This window comes from Onychomys torridus, chromosome 17, assembly GCF_903995425.1.
Source record: "Onychomys torridus chromosome 17, mOncTor1.1, whole genome shotgun sequence".
In the NCBI taxonomy this organism is placed as follows: Eukaryota; Metazoa; Chordata; class Mammalia; order Rodentia; family Cricetidae; genus Onychomys; species Onychomys torridus.
Genome location: NC_050459.1, coordinates 59480971 through 59500234, shown reverse-complemented (window position 1 = coordinate 59500234; position 19264 = coordinate 59480971). Strand labels below are relative to the sequence as shown.

General features: G+C 43.7%; 1 pseudogene; it reads left to right on the top strand.

Annotated features, from left to right (window-relative positions):
• LOC118597779 overlaps positions 1–14633 on the top strand; it is a 155399-nt pseudogene extending 140766 nt beyond the window's left edge.
• The last annotated feature ends 4631 nt before the right edge of the window (positions 14634–19264 follow it).

Sequence of the window (19264 nt, the reverse complement as noted above, 5' to 3'; positions counted from 1 at the left end):
TCCTTGCAACAGTGTGCAGGGAACCTTCTTTTTCTTCCTGAATCCTCTCTGACACATCTTTGTCCTTTTGGTAATGACCTTTCTAGCAGGTATGAGGTGCTATCTAGTGGTTTGACCTTTTCCCCAAAATAATTAGTGTCTTAGTTGCTTTACTATTGCTGTGAAGAGACACAGTGGCCGAGGCAATGCATAGAAGAAAGAGTTTGTTGGGAGCTTGCTTACAGTTTCAGAGGGTTGGAGTCCATGATCACCATGACATGGCAGCAAGCAGACAGGGGCGTTGCTGTTGCTGAGGGCTTATTCCTTGATTCAGAGGCACAAGGCAGAGAGGGACACACTGGGAATTGAGTGGACTTTTGAAACCTCCAAGCCTGCAGTGACACACCTCGCCCAACAAGGCCACACCCCTCACCCTTCCCAAACAGTTCTACTCACTGGGGAGAAAGTATTCAAACACATGACTTGTGGGGCCATTCTCACTCAGACCAGTTAGTGATGCTGAACAGAGTTTCATGTACTTGTCGGCCATGTTTGTCCTTTTTTAAGCCTTTGAGACATGTCTGTTAGTATTCTCTGTCCATTAAAAAAGCCCAGTTATTTGTTTTCTTGGTATTGAGTTATTTAAGATGCATTCTATTTGCTAGTTGTCAGATGTTTGTTTTGCAAGTATTCCCTCCCCTTCCGCAAGCTCTTTATTCTGTTAACTGATGTCTTCGCTGCACAGCATTTGAATTTGCTGTGCAGACATTTTTACAATGATGTGGTCCTACTTGTTTTTAATTTGAGATCATTATTTTTGGAGAATTTTGCATGTGGCTGCTGTCTTTCATTTTTATCCCTTCCTCTCCCCTTTTCAGCTCCTTCTGTTCTCCCTTTCAGTGTCATGCCTTCTTTTAATTATTATTATACATACATACGTATGTGTATATAAATGCAAACTGCTGAGTCTCTTTGTTGCCCCTTTCCCCTGTGAGGGGTGTGTGTGTGTGTGTGTGTGTGTGTGTGTGTGTGTGTGTGTGTAGGGCTGACGTGGAATTGGATAATCTATCAGGGGCTTGTCCCTGCAGAAAGGCTCTCCCCAGCTCATTTCTTAGCAGCCTCTTTTTTCTTTCTTTTATTTTGTCTGTGCTTTTGATGTCTCATACAAAAGAAAAGCAAAATAGCCTACACCAGTGCCAAGAAGGTATTTCTCTTGTGGTTTCTTCTAGTAGTTTTGAAAGTTTTTGTTAAATACTTAAGACATTAATTATTTGGGTTGAACCAAAATATTTTTAATGATGATAGTCTTAAGTTAGTCATAAGAGATGTTTACTGTCTTCTTGAAGGATTAGGAGTATAATCTTCATCACCCTGGTCATTGACACTTGGGGCCTTTGTCACTGTGACAGGACAATAACTCCCTCTTTGAAGATAAAATTTTGGGTACCAGGCTGGCCTAGAACTCACAGAGATCTACCTGGCTCTGCTTTCCAAGTATTTGGATTCAAGGCATGTACCAATAGCCCTGGAACATATTATGTTTTTATGCAGTGTAGGGAGATATTTAAAGTAGGAGCCATCATAAAATGGCTTGAAATCTGGTGGGGCAGTTGGGCCCTGGCTGTCACTGCTCACCACTTTCTCTGCAAGTGAGGATGGGGTCTGTGGTGGGGGTTGACACAGAATATAAAACTACATTAGGAGTCTTCTCTTCATTCTGGGATCATCCTTGACCTAGAGGCATGATACATCGACCCACAGGCCTAAGTGATTGTGAGCAGTGGATAGTGAGGTTGTGATGCCATTGTAATCTGATTAAAGAAATAGAAAATAGAAATCAATTTAGATACCCTTCAAATATGAGAATTTTTCTTCCTAAAAGCTTAGACATTTTTGGGAAGTAGTTTTATTTTTATTGATGCGATTAAGTTCTCTGAATAGCTAGACAACACTTCCCCCTGCTGGGCAGTGTCTGTGATGCTCTGTAGTATCACCTCCCCAGTTGTCAGGTGCTGTTTCATTTTCCTGGAGCAGCGCTCTCCATATTTGTTCTGAGGTCAGAGAGAGGGAGGGAGTAGAAGGGAAGGATGGAGGAAGGTAGAGAGTGGGTGTCTTCGTGTCTTCTGCTTAAGGTAATTTGGAGGCTTAGTAAAATTCCAGTTTTACCCTAGTACCATTAGGACATCACAAAATAAAGATGTAGAGCTTTCAGACTTTAAAAATACTCAGATTTAAAAGATAAGAGACATGAAAGAACTCTACCTCCCGGTAGACATTTTGGTGGGCCATCAAGAGAAACTAAGTGTGAGCATAAGATGAACTAAGACAGTGTATAAAACAAGGACCAGGATTGTACTTGCTTTCTCAACTATAATTTTTTTTGAAAAACTTCTGAAGAAATACTTACAATTGAGCATAGAAATAGAGAGATTGATGTAGAAGTTTCTAAATTGGCTGCTTGTTAACTGATTTTGTGTGTGTGTGTGCGTGCGTGCGTGCGTGCGTGTGTGTGTGTGTGTGTGTGTGTGTGTGTGTAACTTTGGGGTTTAATCTGCTTTCTCTCCTCCAATGAACTACTGACCTGTATGCCTATACCCATAATTGTGTGTCTTTATACCCACATATCTATACTTAAATCTCTGATATACACCTTTATAATCCAATTAGCTATACATTTATCTCTACATATCTATAATCTACTTTTATCTATAAAGTAGATAAGAAGGTAAAAAGTCTATACTTTTATCTCTGACATTTATCTTTATAAATCTAAATATATAAAATGCTATCTGGGAATCTGGGAAGCAAAGGTTAATTGCCCAATTTTAGAGTTCCTATAAGATACACTCTTCTGCTACTTTTCACATTGTTCTTTAGCATTCAGAAGGATCTGATACAGTAATCTCTATTTTGTAGATAAGGTGACTCAGACTCATCCTGGATAATTTAAGCAGCTAAGACCTGTTGCTGGCATGCCAATTCAATTGTACATTCAGAAGCTGAGTTTTCTCAGCAAGTCCTGCAGCTTTACAGACAAGTATCACTTAAAACAGTTCTTTAAGGTTTTCCTGTCTCCCTGAGGGGTAGGGAATGAGGAGAGAGTATGAATCTCTGCTTCTACCCCCAGTGAACCAAAGCTACTATTTAAGTTCTATCTGTTTTACTGAACTTCTGTACTAAATATCATTTGAAGGAACATATTTTTCTTTTCTGCTAAGATAAAACAAAAAACCTTTCTGGATATTGACTTACAGCTGCTCTTCTTATTTTTCTTTTGGAAGGGAAAGTATGTGTTTATAGCCCAAGACATTAGATTATTTAGTACAGATTGCATTTAGTTATTAGCATTCCAAAACTGATGACATGGCCATTAAGGGGGAAAACAAAGTCTTCATGGAGCATTCATTTCTATCTTAAGAGGCCAAGGCGTATACATCCTTTGTTCCTTACAATTTGAGTGCCTGCCCCACCACTTTTTCTTGTATAACAATCAGGACTCCAAGTTAGAGCCCCTACATCCCAGCTGGATGTTGTAATGTCAGAAGATGAAGTGAAAAATATGCAAAACATTGATCTTGATTGCAAGTTACAATTTCTACTCACAAAGCTGTCAAATAGAAATTTCTTGAAAACAAATACAAAATAACTATGAAGCAAGAACCAGCACCCATTTACCTACTACTAAATAATCTCTGTCTGTAGCTGGAGTTTTCTCCAGTCCCACTCTGGTCTGCAGACCCAAGTAAACACACAGAGGCTTATATTGATTAAAACTGTTCGGCCATTAGCTCAGGCTTATTACTGACTAGCTCTTATACTTAAATTAACCCATAATTCTTATTTATATTTAGCCACATGGCTTGGTACCTTTTCTCAATTCTGCCTTCACATCTTGCTTCTCATGGCAATGGCTGGCGGTGTCTCCTGACTCAGCCTTCCATTTCCCAGAATTCTCCTCTCTCTTTGTCCCGCCTGTACTTCCTGCCTGGCTACTGGCCAGTCAGCACTTTATTTATTAACCAATCAGAGCAACACATTCACAGCATATAGATATCCACAGCATCTGTCTTTGTTACTCTTGCTGTCAGAGACTGAAGTACCTAGAAATCATTTATTAAGCTGCTGGTATTAATAAGACCAGGGTCATTAAGGTACAGATAACCTTAATTTTACTATACAAGGAACTTAACAATATGTTATTCATAAATGTTCCTGTTGTTTAAAATTGAAACTTGAGATATTATAGAATAGCATATTGTAAAACAAAAAGAAACACCTTATCTTTTGAAAGACTGAGCCTTGCCATAGAACCGAGGCTGATCTTGAGTTCACTGTCTAGCTTGGACTAGCCTTAAACTCATCATCCCCTACCTTAGTTTCCCAAGTATTGGTACTATACACCTGTGAGTAGGAAAAATCAGTTTACGGTTTACCCTTTTGATGGTTAGTGACTAAATATTTCCAATTTGGGCCTTTTAGTTGTCCTTGGAAAAACTGCCTTGGTGAACTTTGAGTTAATCATGGTTAAAATAAATAGAATTAAACACTGAGACCTATTTAAAAACTTTTAATTAAAGGAAAATGGCTAGAGACTCTTTTATGTGGTAACATGTTTCCCACAATTTGTTGGGAACTGAGATACATAGTTTGGATTTTTATATTTAGATAGTTTAAAAGAAAAGAAGGACCAGTAGGTTATTAAATAAAAATCCTAGCATCAAGGATGGGCTGTCTTCCTATAAGTAGTTAGTTGGTTAGGGAGACCCCTGAAGTCCCCAAAATGATACAGGTCATTGCTACAGCTGTTAGTTGCCCACCAGAACTAGATGATAGGATACTGTTGCTGAAGACATCACATACTTTGGTTTCAGAACAGAGAAATCAAACTGGAATTGAGCTGGAAGCTTCTTCTCTGCTGTCTAGATTTTATAATGCCAGAAGGAGGGTGCTATTCAGGTTGCTGAGGGAGAATTGTCATCAGTAATCTTCCTCAGCTGTGGACTGTGAACTCTGCACTATCAGCTTGCTGGACAAGATGTTCCCAGTGGTACAACAATGACATGACAGTTAGGAGATAACTAACAACTTTCTAATTGGATTGAGGCTTTCTAGGTAGCAGGGAATTCACACCTAGTACTGTAAGCCCTGAAGTCAATAGACAATAGCGGGGGGTGGGGGGTGGGGGGGTGGGGGTGGGGAGTGGGGGGGGGGGGGGGTGGGGGATGGGGGATGGGATACGCCCTAAGCCTGTTGTTTTGCTAAGTGGACATGTTGTCAAACTACCTTACTTAATATTTATATTTATGTCCATAGACTAGTGGTGCTGTACGCTTCGGTCACTGGAGCTTCTCTTTTGCAATGGCTGGCAGGTTCTGCAGAGACTCAGAAGAGAGAATAAATAATCAGTGAATGCTCAGCCTTAACTGGGATGTCTTCATTATCTCAAGGCTCAGGGGACATCAGAAGAGGCAAACAGAATGTTAAAGCCAGAGGAAGGAGAGAAATAGCTTGGGCTTTTGTCCTCAGGGCGTGGCACAGTTGTTGTACTCTTGAACTCTCAATAGCTGTGATTACCTGCATGATATCTACAGGCGGTTAATGGTTGCTGAGGAGAGAGATTTTCTTTCCTGGCATAGCCAAGGTAAGTTGCTTAATTTCCTATCTAGAGACCTACATTTAACATCAGTGGGTCACAAAAGAAAGAGACGTAAAAGTAGAAGGGGGACTAGTGAAAAGAGAAAGGGAGTCAGTGGGATCAGGAGGGGACTAAGAGAAGGTAGTAGGGGTGAGTATGATCAAAATATATTTAACACATGTATGAAGAGGTCATCCTTTGTTATGTATAGTAATTGTCTTAGTTAGGGATTCTGTTGCTGTGAAAAGACTCCATGACCACAGCAACTCTTATAAAGAAAGTGTTGAATTGGGGTGATTCGCTTACAGTTTTTATCCTCATGACAGGGAGCATGCAGCATGCAGGCAGATGTGGTGCTGGAGAGGTAGCTGAGAGTCTTACATCTTACAGGCAACAGGAAATGAATGACACATGGTGTTATCCTAACTAAGCATAGAAAACCTGAAAGCCTACCCCCAACAGTGACATCATTCCTCCATCAAGGCCAGACCTACTCCAACAAAGCCACACTTCCTAATAGTGCCTGCCACTCCCTGTAAGATATTTGCGGCCAGTTACATACAAACTACCACCATGTTACATGCTTATTAAAAAACAAACAAACAAAAAAAACCAGAAAAGGATCTTCAACACTTTCAATTAACTTCTACAAATATTTTGAGTCTGCTGTTTATCTTGCATTGCTAATCTTGACTCATAAGGAGCTAATGAATTAACGAGCAGGGCAACATTCATACTAGGAACCATTTAATAGGAAATGATACATAATTTAGTGTCAAATGATTGATACAAATCTCATGGAAGGGTGATTAATTCTATGCTAGAACCCTTATACAAACAGAGGAGCTTTTGCAAGGTGAAAGAAAATAGATGCCAGCAGCATTCCTTACCCTCAAATACAGCTACAAGTGGTTGTATTGGAGAGGAAGATCAACAGGGATCCTGGGGCTGTGTGCTCAGCAGTTGGATAGAGGAAGAGGGAGTGCAAGGACCCTGTGGGGGGGGGGGGCTGCTATGAGAAGGTGTTTTTTGTTCTTTGCTTGGAAGGGGTGGGTATCAAAAGGAGGACAAAAATGAGAAGAATGTGCTACCCTGGGAGCAGGTGAGAGTGAGTACAGGATTATGTGGAGGACGTCCCAGTGCTGACGCAGGTGGAGAGGTGAGGGAGTCAAGAATTGATCATTGAACTAAAGTATCAAGTAAATAGACAGTGGCGATCCAGGAACGTGTGAGATCCACAGAAAACCTGTGCTGAGCCCTTTCACACGGCCACCCGAGTGGTCCAGGAGGTGCTGACGGAACTAGAAATCCTGAAGACTGGTGACATTCTTCCTCTCCTCTCCATGTCTTTGCTCCTCACCATCAATTTCCCCTTTTTCCATTGATTATAATTTTTAAAAATAGTTTTGTTTTGTCTGCTTGTATGTCTATGCATAATATGCGTGATGTCTTTGGAGTCTAGAAAAGGGCGTCAGATCTCCTGGGACTGGAGTTACAGACTGTTACTAGCTACCATGTGGTTACTAGGATTCAGAACCCTAGTCTTCTGGAAGAGCAGTCAGTGTTTAACTACTGAGCTATCTCTTCAGCCCTTGTTTATGTTTTTTTAGACTACAGTATAATAGTTGGTATCTAAAAAAAACTCTGCCACATTCTTAATACAGTGAAATTTCTTTAAATGTCTTATATTAAAATGGAAATTTAAGTAATTTAGGCTGTGAGCAGATAATATGAGACCCTCTGAGGCATTTTCTTAGCTTTTTAAAAATAGGCCCTTAGACCTTTTATGCAAAATTTGTATAAATATTTGTGTGTATTTTCTATAGGAGGAAGATTGAAAAGGTTTTCAGTGAGACTTCTCTTAGATCTAGGTAGCAGAAAATGGTTTAAGGATTAAGTTATATCTTCCTAGTTCTAGAAAGCCAAATGTTACCCTAAATCAATCATTCCTGTAGGATGTTTACTATAAAATTGCAAAATAGGCTTTTCTGAGTAGTCCTATGACAATATGATATTCTAGTTGATTTTAGAAGACCTCATGCTGGGAAGATCAAAAGGATTAGCCTATACTTTTTTTTTTCTTTTGGAAAATGGTATAATTAGTATGAAGAGACCACTTACTTTAATCTTTATAAATATGAGGAGGGTTAGAATTTTATATATATATATATATATATATATATATATATATATATATATATATATATATATATATATATATCCATGGATGGCTGTGGATGGTAAGATGCTATGGTAGCTATCTAGTATATTCCGTAGATAGCCTAGGCCAGTGAGATAAAAGTCACTAAGCAAGACAGTCTAAAATCATGACAGTGTAAGGGCCTCAGGTAAAAGTGCAGGTCACATGTATTAGGGCTTGGTGAAAGGAGAGATTTGATATGGGGATGGGAAGAGTAGAGCATAGTTGGATATAGGGAGTAACTATATTCCCAGAGCAAATATCTGGAAGTAACTATGTTATTCACAGTTGACCATTGGAGAGGCAACATTCCCTTCCTTAACAGAATGGACTCTTCATCCTGGCTTCCTGGCTTCTGGTACTGGCCATAAGTTACTGATCCACCTTGTGCTGTCTGTCTGTCTGTCTGTCTCTCTCTCTCTCTCTGTTTTTTTTTTTTTTTTTTTTTTTTTTTGAGACAGGGTTTCTCTCTGGACTAGCTCTGTAGACCAGGCTGGCCTCGAACTCACAGAGATCCACCTGCCTCTGCCTCCCGAGTGCCTTTTTTAATGCAAAAGCCAGAAAGAACGCAGTAATCAGAGCAGTAAGTGAAAGAGTTAATGGTTGGTCCAGTCACTGAAGAGGTCTAATGATAAGGCCAAGCAGGAGCAGGCACGCTATGTATGGCTCTTGGGCCAGTTTCTGTGGCCTCTGTAGGTACTTATTGGAGTGTAGTCTTGCGTTAATTTACCATTGTTTACGGCTGCTTTTGCTACATTGGCAGAATTATTACTATGGAGACCACAAAACTTAAACTATTTGCTTTTGAGATAGGGTTTTGTTATGTAGCCCCTGTTGGCCTCCTGTAGTCCAGGCTGGCCTACAATTCATGGCAGGCTTCCATCTGTTTTCCAAGTGCTTGGCTTATAGGCCTGTGCCAGTATGCCTGACAATTATCTGGTCTTTCAAGGAGAAAGTTCTGATCCCCGAATGAATTACAGATTTAACATCAGCATGTGGTGAATCTGTTTCCAGTTTCTGTTTAGTTTTGTGTTGGGAAAGAGAGGCACAAAACTGGACAGTGGTGACAGACAATATTGCCATCAGAAGTAGGGAAGTCAACACACAACATACAACAAGCATACAGAAAATGACTGATTAGAAAGGATAGTGATAATTACCATGATTATTTTTTCTCTTTTCTTTTTTCCTTCAAGACAGGGTCTCACTCACTGTGTAACTCTGGCTATCCTGGAACTCACTCCGTAGAACAGGCTGGCTGCGAATTCACAGAGATTTACCTGCCTCTGCCTTCCAAGTGCTGGGATTAAAGGTGTGTCACTACTCCCAGCTCCAAGATGTAGAAAATTAGGTGCAGTGGAGGACATCAATCATCAGGTTTGTAGTTAAGAGAAGAAGTTAATTTCTAAGCAATACTCTGTGCTCTAGAGAAGTGTAAGAGCACAGATAGATGCATGAGACATCAAGAAAATAACTATAGTTATGGTGATGTCAAACGGGGAGGGGGAACCTGAAGTATGAGCCTGGAGCACAGTGCGCCTTCTCCCTGCCCTCCTGCCACTCCTGACCTCAGCACTGCCTCTGCCTGCTGCTGCCCAGGGAGTAAAGGTTGCTCCGGGGTCCTGGGTGAGCTGGCGTAGGTGCCAGCAGGTTCGTCCACTGAGAAAGGAGCTCAGAGGAACTGGGACCGGTCCAGAAGATTGCACCAGCAGTGCACCCGTGCAGCAAGAGCACACAGGGGAGTGAGGAGCCGGGCCTCCGGCCTCTGAGAGCACCGACCCAGCTCCAGCTCGGCCAGTGGGGACATATCATACAGCAAGAGCTCTACAAGGGTCAGAATCCCTGACCTAGATGAAGTGTGGTATTCTGCTGAACTAACCCAGGACTACAAAGAGGGGGGTAAGAGTCTACAGCTCAGACTGGAAGATGACACAGTTCGGGAATACTCAAATGTCCAAAGTAATAGTTGCGATTCTTATGGGTCCAGATATCTCAGTAGGAGAAAATGACCTCACACACTCAGCCATCTCCATGAGCCCGCAGTTCTGCATAACCTAAAGGTCCGTTTCCTGGAGTCCAACCATATCTATGCTTATTGTGGTATTGTGCTTGTTGTCATCAATCCATATGAGCAGCTGTCAATCTATGGATAAGATATCATCTGTGCCGATAGTGGCCAAAATATGGGTGACATGGACCCCCACATCTTTGCCATGGCAGAAGCAGCCTATAAGCAGATGGCCAGAGATGAAGAGAACCAATTGATCATCGTCAGCAGAGAGTCTGGAGCAGGGAAGACTGTGTCAGCCAAGTATGCCATGCACTATTTTGCCAGGGTTGGTGGCTCAGCCAGTGATATCAACATTGAAGAGAAGGTCCTGCATACAGTCCCATCATGAAGGCCATCAGGTCAGGCCAAGACCACTCGAAAGGACAATAGCAGCTGCTTTGGGAAGTTCACTGAGATTGGCTTTGCTAAAAAGTACCACATCATCAGGGCCAACATGAGGACGTACTTGCTGGAGGGTCCAGGGTGGTCTTTCAGGCAGGTGATGAGAGGAATTACCACATCTTTTACCAGCTCTGTGCTGCTGCCAGCCTTCCTGAATTTAAAGAGCTTGCTCTAACATGTGCAGAGGACTTTTTCTATACATCCTGTGGAGGAAACATGACCATTGAGGGTGTCGATGATGCCGAGGACTTTGAGAAGACTCAACAAGCCCTCACACTCCTTGGAGTGCTGGAGTCTCATCAGATAAGCATCTTTAAGATAATTGCTTCCATGTTGTACCTTGGAATTGTGGAGATTCAGGCCTAGGAGTTGGGGATTCCTGCAGCACACCACCCCAGGACGAACACTTACGAAACTTCTGTCGCCTGCTGGGAGTAGAACACAATCAGATGGAGCACTGGCTGTGCCATTGCAAGCTGGTCACCACCTCAGCGACCTAGGTCACGACCATGTCCCTGCAGCAAGCGGTCAACGCACACCTGTGTCCAGATGTTCTCCTGCATTGTGGAGCACATCAACAAGGCCTTGCACTCCTCCCTTAAGCAGCACTTCTTCCTCGGGGTCCTGGTTATCTATGAGTTTGAGACATTCGAGATGGACAGCTTCGAGCAGTTTTGTGTCAGCCGTGCCAGTGAAAAGCTCCAGCAACAGTTCAATTTGCACGTGTTCAAGCTGGAGCAAGAAGAATACAGGACGGAGCAGATCCCGTGGACCTTGATTGGCTTTTATAATAACCAACCTTGCATAGACCTCCTAGAAGCAAAGTTGTTGGATGAAGGGTGTAAGGTCCCCAAAGGAGCTGATCAGAACTGGGCCCAGAAGCTCTGTGAAGGACATTCCAACAGTCAGCACTTCAGAAACCGCGCATGTCCAACACAGCCTTCGTTGTCATCCATTTTGCAGACAAGGTAGAGTACCTTTCAGATGGTTTTCTGGAGAAAAATAGGGATATGGTATATGAAGAACAACATCCTGAAGGCCAGCAAGTTCCCACTAGTGGCTGACTTGTTCCATGATGACAAGGACTCTGTTCCTGCCATCAACACAACTAAGAACTGATCATCTTCCAAGATCAACATTTGTTCTTCCAGACCCCCCCCCCCCCCATTAAAGTCTCCAACAAGGAGCACAAGAAATCCGTGGGCTTCCAGTTCCATACTTCCCTAAACCTGCTCATGGAGACCCTGAATGCCACAACGCCACACTACATTCGATGCCTCAAACCCACTTTGACTTAAAGAGAGCCGTGCAGCAGCTCAGGGCCTGTGGAATATTGGAGACCATTAAGATCAGCGCAGCCTGATCTTACTTCTCCAACTGGTTTCAGGTCTGGATGAAGAAGAGCGAGCTTGCCAACACTCACAAGAAAAGTATCTGCAGGTTTGTCTTGGAGAGTCTCATCAAGGATCCAGGCAAGTTCCAGTTGGCTGCACCAAGATCTTCTTCTGGGCAGGCCAGGTGGCTTACCTGGAGAAGCTTCAGGCAGAGAAGTTCCAGGAAGCCACTATCATGATCCAGAAGATAGTCTGGGGCTGGCCGCAGAAAGTAAAGTACTGTAGGCTGAGAGCAGCTACCTTAACTCTGCAGAGGTTCTATGGAGGACACCTGGCCTGCAGGCTGGTTGAGCACCTATGGAGAACCCATGCAGCCATAGTGTTGAGAAGCAGTACCAGATGTAGAGGGCCTGCCTGGCCTACCGGAGAGTCTGCTAGGCTGTGGTCATCATCCAGTCCTTCACTCAGGCCATGTTTGTGCGAAGAAACTACCTCCAGGTCCTCAAGGAGCACAAAGCCACCATCGTCCAGAAGTATGCCTGGGGTTGGATGGCACGTAGATATTTCCAGCAGCAGTGGGATGCAGCCATTGTCATCCAGTGTGCCTTCCAGATGCTCAAGGCCAAGCAGGAGCTGAAGGCTCTCAAGATTGAGGCCTGCTCTGCAGAGCCTTTGAAACACCTCAGTGGAGAACAAAGTGGTCCAGCTACAGCAGAAGGTTGATGACCTGGAACAAAGAGTTCAAGACTCTGTCAGAGCAGTTATCTGCAGTCGCCTCCACACATGCCATGGAGGTGGGGAAGCTGAAGAGGGAGCTGGCACATTACCACACAACCAGGAGGCTGATGCCAGCCTGCAGCTGCAGGAAGAAGTGCAGAGCCTGCGCACTGAACTACAAATGGCCAAGTCGGAGCCCAGGGTCCTAGAGGGTGCCCACAGCAGGGAGAATGGCGAGCTGAGAAAGCAAGTCACAGACCAGGAACATGAAAATGCTCTTTCAAAGGATGAGGACGAACATCTTAATAACCAAATCCTGCACCAATCAAAAGCTGAATCTTCCCAGAGTTCTGTGGTGGAGAACCTCTTGATGAAGAAGGAGCGGGAGGAGGAGAGGTCCAGGTACCATGAACCTCCTGAAGGAATACTCCCGGCTGGAGCAGAGATATGAGAACCTCTGAGACGAGCCAACTCCGGGCCACAGGAAGAACCCATCAAATCAAATTAGCTTAGACTCGGATTCCCATTACCCCTCCATTTCCACTTCTGAGATTGGAGACATGGAGGATGCCCTTCAGCAGGTGGAGGAGATTGGTGTAGCGAAGGCAGCTATGGACATGACTGTCTTCCTGGAGCTGCAGAAGAGAGTGTGGGAACTTGAGCAGGAGAGGAAGAAGCTGCAGGCACAGCTAGAAAAGGAGCAGCAGGGCAGCAAGAAAGTACAGATGGAACAATGAAACAGTGGCTGCGATGTGGACCAGGACGCGCTGCAATGTGGACCAGGATGGATGTGCTGCGATGATGTGGACCAGGATGCACAGCGATGATGTGGACCAGGATGCACAGCGATGATGTGGACCAGGATGCACAGCGATGATGTGGACCAGGATGCACAGCGATGATGTGGACCAGGATGCACAGCGATGATGTGGACCAGGATGCGCTGCGATGTGGTGGACCAGGATGCACTGCGATGTGGTGGACCAGGATGCGCTGTGATGTGGTGGACCAGGATGCACTGCTAAGTGGACCAGGATGCGCTGCGATGTGGACCAGGATGCGCACCTGGCCTACAACAGTCTGACGAGACGAGAGCTTGAGTTGGATTACAAGAAGCTGAAGAATGACCTGAATGAGCTGAGGAAAGCTGTCGTCAGCCAAGTTGTCCATGCAGGACAACTCCACCCACAGCTCCCCAGACAGCTACAGACTTCTACTGTACCAGCTCAAGCTGGCCAGGGAGGAGCTGGAGGTCCGCAGAGAGGAGGTGCTGATCCTCAGGACCTGGATCACGAACGCTGACCAGTGCCGACTGTCTGGCAAGCACATGTGGCCAAACATCAATACCAGAACAAGTTGGTGCGACAGTGAAAAACATGTGGACCAGGGAGATGCCACTGAGGCCTCTCATGGGGTCTGCTGGACACACAGGTGGCTGGAGGCCCAGAACCTGGAGCATGAGAAGAGGTGGAGCGTGTCAAGGCCCAGGTAGAGGCCCTGGAAGAGGAGATGGGCAAGCAGCAGCAGACCTTCTGCCAGACCCTGCTGCTCTCCGCACAGGCCCAGGTGGAGCCTGGGTTCCAGCAGGAGATAATGCGACTCACCTGTAAGAACCTGGATTTTAAAGAATTGGTAGAAAAGCAGGAAAAGAATGAGAGGAAGCTGAAAAAGCAGCTGAAGTACATGAGGAAGGCCAGGACTTAGAAGCTGTCCAGGCATTGGCCCAGAGTGACAGGAGGCACCGTGAACTCACAAGACAGGTCACAGTCAAGCAAGAAGAGAAAGACTTCCAAGGCACGCTCGAGTACCACAGAGAGGGCGAGGCCCTCCTCATCCGGGACCTGGTGACAGATCTGAAGCCCCAGATGCTGTCGGGCACTGTGCCCTGTCTGCCTGCATACCTCCTCTCCATGTGCATCAGGCATACAGATTACACCAACGATGACCTCAAGGTACACTTGTGGCTGAGCTCCACCATCATGGCATTAAGAAAGTCCTCAAGAAGCACAATGCTGACTTTGAGATGACGTCGTCCTTCTGGTTATCCGACACCTGCCACTTCCTTCACAGTTTGAGCAGTACGGTGGGGATGAGGGCTTCATGACGCAGAGCACTCCAAAGCAGAATGAGCACCTTCTCAAGAACTCTGACCTCACTGAATATCGGCAGGTGCTAAGCGACCTTTCCATTCAGATCTCTCAGCAGCTCATTAAAATTGCAGAGGGCTTCTTACAACCTGTCATAGTTTCTGCCATGTTGGAAAAGTCTCACTTTTTTTGGAAGTCGCTTGTTTGCACTTCCTCCTTATGCAGTTAATATCATTTCCTTCATGGGTCTCTGAGGGAGTTGAAGGTTAGATAGTTATAGTTTTCCTTGTTAACAAATTCAGAAAAGAAACTCACTAAAGACATGTAAAGTATGTAAATTCAAACCCCTCAAAAGATAGTTTTCAGTTTAACACAAGTTAGGATAGAAAGTGAAGCCAGGTACTGGTGGCACATGCCTTTAATCCCAGCACTTGGGAGGCAGAGGTAGGCAGATCTCTGTGAGTTCGAGGCCAGCCTGGTCTACAGAGTGAGTTCCAGGAAAGGCACAAAGCTACACAGAGAAACCCTGTCTTGAAAAACCAAAAAAAAAAAAAAAAAAGGATAGAAAGTGAATTAGGTACATTTTTGACTCACCAAAATAGGATAAATAATGGAATATTTTCTCTGAATATGTCAAAAGTTAATGGACTCGACATGAATGTAATTCTTGACTGTATATATTGTATACACTTACTATACTTACTGTATATAGTTTTTCTTATATTATAACCTTCTTTTAGTGTTTTAGACAAAAAGAGGAAATGTGGTGATATATTGTGTACCCTAATAAAATTTGCCTGAAGATCAGAGGACAGAAAAAGTCACTAGATTAAACATAGATGCCATGGAGTGGTGGCACACACTTTTAATCCAAGCACTTGGGAGGCAGAGATCCGTCTGGATTTTTGTGCGTTCAAAGCCATCCTGGACTACATGAGTCTAGGAGAGAAACAGAGCCAGACAGTGGTGGCACACATCTTTAATCCCAGTACTGAGAAGCGCGCGCGCATGCGCACACACACACACACACACACACACACACACACACACACACACACACACACACACACACCATTAATCCCAGGAAATGACTGGGCAGAGAAAGGTATCTAAGGTGTGAGGAGACAGGAACTAAAGGCTTTTTGGCAGAAGCATCCCTTTTCTTTAGAAGCCTTTTCGGCTGAGGAAGTTCATTTGGCTAGAGGCCTACTGGCTGAGGCTTTTCCAGGTTGAGGAGTCCTAGAGGTGAGACGTGGCAGTGGCTTGTTCCTTTGTCTCTGATCTTTCAGCATTCACCCCAATATCTGGCTCTGTGGGGTTTTTTTATTATTATTATTATAAGACCTTTAGAAATTCGATCAACAGAATTCTTTATCAGGAGCTAGTTTTTCACAGAAGGCGATCTTTATGGTTTTGACATGTTGGAGGTGTGACATGGAACATATGAAATCTAGTCAGGAGTTGACTCTGCTTCCAGGACAGGGTCTGCTTTCCAGGTGAGAGTAGGGACAGATTTAGAGAGTTGACTTGTTCAGGCCCCATTCCAGACCGCAGGAAAGTGAGACTCGTTCTTCCAAGTCAAGGCTTCCTTCTGCTGCTGGCACCTGTAGAAGGCAGACTTAAGTGAGCTGGACTGATGAAACGGTGTGTGTGTGTGTGTGTGTGTGTGTGTGTGTTTAACAGCAATTATTACTAGAAATGGCTTGCTATGTGGGAGAACATGAGGCATAGTACCCAGATGGTCTCTTGGAGATGTAGCACACATTAACCCTTCATGGAAAATGCAGATATTTCCATTCATCACCTGAGACTCAGGTCCCTTCTAGGTGCCTCTTCAGACATGCATATGGTATAAACTGTCTGGACTATGCAAACTTGTTTCCAGTCATATTTTACTTATATTTTTTCCTCATTCTGTTACAATTATCTCAAGGTGACTTTTGCTTCATTACTTTGATGGTATGATTTGGGAAAGGCATTATGTCTTGTTTTCCCAGCCCTTTGTATTCACTCAAAGTTGGTTTTTTTTTTTTTTAATTTTTTTGAGACATGATCTTGTTACATATCTCATGCTTCTCCTGAACTCACTATGTTGTCCACACTGTCCTCAAACTCACAGTGTTCTCCTTGTTTCCTGAGTTCTGAACTACACCAAGCTTGAAATCAAATTTTACAATTAACTTTTCAGTATAATTAAAACAGTAACTGCGGGGCAAAGTGAGACACTTGCCCCACAGAGTTGATTTAAGTTGAAAACTGACAGATATCCCATGTAACTGTATGTTTCAATCCTGAAATGACATTCCAGTAAGTCTCTACACTGATACCACTAGCCATAATTATGACTCCACACTGGTGGTCTTCAGTGTCCAGACCAGACCTCTCTCCTAAGCTTCAGTCTACCTCACTCTTCTATTGAGGGGGAACACTGGATCCAATGAGACTATGTCATAGAAGAAAAAGAAAACCCAATCATTAGTAAATTCAGAAGTGCCTGTAAACCTGCTAAGCAAGACATCTGAAGTAGAGGTCCAAAATTAGACTCTGATTTTAGAACCAGGAGAGAAAACAAGGTAACTGCAGATGCGTTGTATTATGTTGACTACCAGAGTGCATCAAGTCAAATATAACTGGAATCTTACCAAATGGACCCAGACTTCTCCAGACTCCATTTCCATCTGTTTGTGGTTGCAGTTAGACTTGCTTCAGCAAAGATGTATACTGAGAGAATTTAGCAGAAGGGAAGTACTGCCATCGAGCCTTTGGGTGAGTCGGTTAAGACTGGGTAAGTTCGAAAACTGAAGTGAGATAACCTAAGAGTTTTTATTCCCTCTGGTACGAAGGATGATAGGGCTGCAAGACTCTTTGGTGGGTATTTGATGAGGTTCTCTTTTGCTTCCCTGGCTAGTGGGATGCTCTTCATTCAGGGTGATTGCTTCAGTTCCGGCCCCTCTTCACTAGCCCATGCTTAAGGAAAAAGGAGAGCATAGGGTGTCTATTCCTCTCTCTCTTTGTAAGGAATCTTGGATGGCTGCCACCAGTTTCAGATTGCATCTCATTGGGAACTGGTGATTTGTGGACTGGTTAATATTTGGATGAGGTCAACAAAGGCGTCCTTTCTGCCTTTCCAGTAACCCTCCCCCGGAAAAAAAATCCTAGCAGGTTTCCTTAGTGAGAGTTTTGAAAAGGGAAGAACTGGGCAGTTTAGTTCAGAATAAGCTAGTCATGGTGGCACACACCTGTACACCCAATACTCAGGAGTCTGAGGCAGTGAGACCCTGCCCCTACCCCAAGAAGTTATTGGTAATCATTGTTAGAATTGTTACTGCTGAGCTTTTACTGGATATAGTAGAAGATATAGTAAAACCGCTCATCTGAGTGGTTTGTTTGTATGCATACTTTAATCTGTAGAGTCACCCTATTATTTCTATGGTTTTTGAATGAAGAAGCTGAGGACTGGAAAGGTTAAATAGCTTTCTTAAAGTGACACAGTTGTAAGGTAATGACGTCTAGAGTACGAGACCAGATCATGTGCATTTACTAGAGTGTTACACTGATCAGTAAACTAAACATCCCTCACTTAGAGGTCAGGAGACTAAAGCTGGGAGAGTTTAAGCCATTTCCCCAACATAAGACAGGCTGTCAGCTGCGAGGCTCAGCTTCTCAGCTTTATTTCTGTTACTTAGGCTGCCGTCCCTGGGTACACCATCTAACCTTTGTCCTCCTGTTTATGAATCAGTCTTCTCGAGGGATGGGCCTATTTCAAACCCTGCAAACAATATCTTCTTTCATAATTCTTTCTTTGGCATGCAGGCTTCTAGGAAGGAGTCTAGTTTGGTGGTAGAGAGGGTGAACTTTAGAGCATAGTGTCATGTTTGAGGTCCAGTGGTGCCAGTTTTACTCTCCTGGTCTGAGATGACTTATACCTCTTTTGTATGTTAATGGTCCCCTCTATACAATGGGTTAATAATAGTGGCTATCCCAGAGGCTGCTGGAAGGATTAGGTGGATTCACAAAATGAAACTGCTTGGTGTGGTGTCTAACACATTGTTATTAAACAGTTTCTAATCTAATGGATTGTTTATAAAAATGGACATTGAATTAAAGCGAACACGTTTTCTGGCACCTGGCCGATTGCTGCTCACTGAGTGTAGAGAATAGGAAAAAATAACATTGAAGTAAGTGTCTTTGCTTCTCGTGCTGATTAGAATATTAGTGCTACTCAAGATGGGTTACTTACTTCCTGTTTCTTCAGTGCTGGGGACCAACCCTGGGGATAGGTAGTGCTTTAGCACAGAGGAACACCCTAAGCCTAAGATGAGATGATTATTCATATTTATACCAAGCCCAAGGGTCAGTATTATGTTGTTTACCATGCGTTAGTTTCATATTATTTATAAAATGAGTGGTTTTTCTGAGATTGCTTGAAAAGTGTTGTACGCATCCAAAGTATATTAGTGATGGAAAAGTTTATGCCATTGCTTTTACACCTGGATCTTAACGCCTTTCCATCTTTTCATGTCATATTTTCAAGCGCTATCCATTGCCCATGGAATATTAATTTATCAGAGGAACCGTAATGCAAGCATTAGTAAAATGACTTTGTGCAGCAGCACTTACAAGTTAGATAAGGACTGTCAGCTCAGGATTGACGTCCTGGAAGCAGCTTGGGGCTGTGCTTTTGCATTTGCCTCTTCCGTTGGAACAGCGCGAGAATTAAATGCTTTTAAAGGGAACCAGCCCGGCTCAGTTCATGTGTGTCATTCCAGCATCAGAGAAAATGCTGCATAATCCTAGGATGACAGCCCCACCTCTGATGTCACCCAGGATGGTACGATCCTCCCTGAGCCTCTGCCGGCT